Here is a 4,137-nt window from a genome sequence, read left to right as displayed (position 1 = left end):
TTGATTCTTTGTTCACCACAATGGCAGCTCTTAAGAGTGCGCCACAAAGGCATTTCCTTACAAAGTTTGCCATAAATGCATTCTTTTAATGTTCCATTACAAAGGGTTTTTTTTTATATTACACCACAAAGGCTATCATTGCAGGGTTTGCCACAAAGGTTATCCCTTCATTATTAAAGGCGTTCCTTTGATATTGTGCCATATAGGCATTTCTTTCCTAATGTGCTTATGATATGGATTTACCTAAACTCACACTATATGAAGTTTGCCCATAATCATCCTGGGACACAAAGAGAACCCTATTAGGTAATCACCTTCCTTTAGTTCATTTCATATGATGTCATAGCCCGACTATGGTCTTACACAATATGGTGTCATGGCCATGGACTTTTCCTTTCAAAGGTCGTGTTTAAAGTTCCAACGAACCCTGTTTAAACAATACCGTAGAGACAGACACAGACTCACTTCACAAACCATTCGTGCAATCATTGATAAAATCCTGGATCTCAAATTCAGCTTAGAGAAATGCCTTCGATTCCTCAAGCCTAAGATAATGTTATCTTAGGAAAAGGAAGAAGAGAACTGTAACACCCCTTACCCATATCCGACGCCAGAACAGGGTACGAGGTATTACCGGACTTCAGTACTTGTAATCATTTAAAACCGAGACATAAAATTTCATCAAATTTTAAACTTTTCAAACATATTCAAGCTGTCCCTTAAAAAAAACTTACAATGCCCATATCATGCTTTAAAACCTTTATATATCGATCAATAGTTTGATAGAGTGATTTAACGTTCGGCGATCTCCAACTCGAGCTAACATCTGCGACACTATAGGAAAAAGGAAAGGAAGGGAGTAAGCATTATAGCTTAGTAAGTAAATATGTAAATATTAATAAACAATACATTATCATACATTAAACAAAGTCACAATATGTTCCCGGAATATTACCATCACAAACACACATACTTTCACTATTACAATTATAAACAGGTTCAAAATAAGTTGTCTAGCAGAGTACCGGCAGCTAAATTATTTATTTCTGGAGCTACAGAACTCTAAATTACAAACCATAAATTTTCCTTGAAACTAGATTCACGTATATTCTTACCATAAAATTTTAAGAATTTTTGATTTAGCTAATTAGTACAGTTTATCCATTGAATTTACCCCTGTTTCACTGCTCAACTGCCCTGCCAACTCTTCACTACAAATATATTTTCTCTTTGTACAGAACCCATATGATGTTATTGTTTATTTTATTTGAAAGTAGACTCATTAAGGATTTCAAACATATAAATTATATCCCATAATTATTTTTTTACAATTTTTAATGATTTTTTAAAGTCAGAACAGGGGATCACGTAGTCATTCTGAACCAGTCTCATAGAAACTTAAATATCTCAGAATATAAAATTCCTTTCTTTGCTCTATTTCTTTTATATGAAAATAGACTCATTAAGATTTAATTTGATATCTCATTCAGTCTCTGATTCAATTTCTACTATTTTTGGTAAATTTTTAGATTATCATCACTGCAACTATCCAGAACAGTTTTATTGTCAATTTTGATCTTTCACACTTCAATTGTATTCATCATTTACCCATAACAATCTTTCCAATTCCCAATCACATATCAAGCATATTGATCATTAGTTACACACGTATATATTTACACTTATCATCACAAAGTCATACACAATTTCATTTAATCAATTTCCCAGTTGAACGCTTCGAAATAATAACAGATACGCGATGGTATCGCACACAGCCCACCTTTAAAATCGAAGCTCTCTTGTACACATAGTGGCCTTCACTTAGCACCACTCATGTGACCTAGCTCGATTGTACACATAATTTTGGCTCTCTTGTACAGATGGTGAACACTTAGTACCACCCATGTGACCTAGCCACTTTATCTCGTAGCTCTCTTGTTTACATGGTGTCCTTCACCTGGAACCACACATGCAACCTAGCTACATTTACCTCGTAGCTCTCTTGTTTACATGGTGTCCTTCACTTGGAACCACACATGCAACCTAGCTACATTTATCTCGTAGCTATCTTGTCTACATGGTGTACACATAGTATCACCCATGCGACCTAGCTACATATATCCCGTAGCTCTCTTGTCTACATGGTGTACACATAGTATCACCCATGCAACCTAGCTACCTCATAATGTCTCGTAGCTCTCTTGTACACATGGTATACATCCCGTATTACAATGTAACCTAGCTACATACCATCTATATCTTTCGATTTCGAAGGTTCAAACGGGAAGTATCTCACTTTCTAATACTTTATTCCATTCTTCTAATAGTCAATTATGATTCAAAAATTAGCTACAATACATAAAATATGCTGAAATATAAAAACATAATAAAGATAATGTATTATTTACATACAAATTTACATACTTTCTCATTTCTATGTCGAATTAATATTGAACATTTAAATCATCATAATTATACTTACTTTCAACACCTCAGCAATCATAGTAAATATATCAATTTTACATAGAAACATGCATAAATTAATGCTTATTATACATATGAACTTACCTCGATACTAAAACGGCCATTTTACCAACTTTCCCGATTTTTTATTTTTCTCTCATTCTAGGTTAAAATCTCATTTTCCAAGATCTAAAACATCATATTTTACTTATTTAATTAATGTAATATTCAAAACAGTCCTTAACTCAAACTTTTGCAAAATTACAATTTTGCCCCTAAACTTTTGCATATTTACACTTTTGCCCCTAGACTCAGGAATTAAACTTCATCCCTTATTCTTATGTTTTATGACATGATGATCATTTTTCCCTTCTATGGCAACATCAAATTCTCACTCTAACACATAGTTATGAACAATAACAACTTTTACCGATTACGCCGTTTTACTCATTTTTGCTTAAAACCGCTTAGCAAAAGTTGTTTAACATAATTTAAGCCTTCATATTCTACCATAAGACATCAAAATAAACATATTTCACCTATGGGTATTTTTCAAAATATGAACCCTAGCTTAAATTATTGCTAGAATAAGCTTAATCAAGTTAACGGGATTCCAAAAACATAAAAAAACCTGAAAAACGGGGCTAGAATTGACTATTGAGCTTGGAAAGCTTGAAAACCCTAGCCATGGATTCCCCCATGCTAATTTCGGCCTCCATGAAAAAGATGAGTCAATTTTGGCTTTATTTTCCCTTTTTATTTCTTTTAATTACCAAATGACTAAAATGCCCTTGAGAACTTTCTTTAAAATTTTGTCCTATGCATGCCCATTTTTGTCCAAACAAAATATAATGGTCTAATTTCCATTAAGGACCTCCTCTTTAAACCCCCATTTCAATCAAGGACTTATGAATTAGAGCACATATTTTGTAACTTTTGCAATTTAGTCCTAAAAGTTCAATTAAGCACTTTATCAGTAAAATTTCTTAACGATATTTTTACACAATATTTTAATTAATAAATAAACCTTAAAACTTAATCAGAATAAATTTTTTGACTTCGTATTCGTGGTTCTAAAACCATCGTTCCGTTTAGGCCCTAAATCGGGCTGTTACAACAACTTCTACAAATAAGCCCTAATAGGCAAATTAAACATACAATCTATAAAATTTCTTATCAATACTCTAACACATGCATCTAATCACTCGGTAAATTATAAAAATTAATCGAAATAAACTTTTCTATCTCAAATTTATGGTTTCGCAACCACTATTCCATTTAGGCCCTATTTCGAGATGTTACAGGAACTCCTTTTCCCAAACTTGAATATCTATTATTATAATATAAGTCCTTATTAGAACTTGAAAAATGTTACATCATTCCTGATTTGTCTTATCAAAAGTCTACAACTTTCAAGAAACCTAATTGAGTATTCCCTTATCCTTTAACTATTTTGGTTCACGTGTAGTTGGGTTCTGACAGGATTACCTTGCAACTTAGCTTGTAAGGTACCACAATTAATTGGGCACACCATAACCCTGGAGCAAGCTGAAACTCCCGATACCATTTTACGTGATCGCTGGTCTTATTCCAACTAATACAGTCACTTGATAAGGAACCTTTACTAAATTAACAACATATTTGTATACACCCACTCTATTCGCCAAAAGAGGC

Source organism: Gossypium hirsutum, chromosome A04 (genome assembly GCF_007990345.1).
Source record: "Gossypium hirsutum isolate 1008001.06 chromosome A04, Gossypium_hirsutum_v2.1, whole genome shotgun sequence".
Lineage (NCBI taxonomy): Eukaryota > Viridiplantae > Streptophyta > Magnoliopsida > Malvales > Malvaceae > Gossypium > Gossypium hirsutum.
This window is presented reverse-complemented; position numbering follows the sequence as displayed.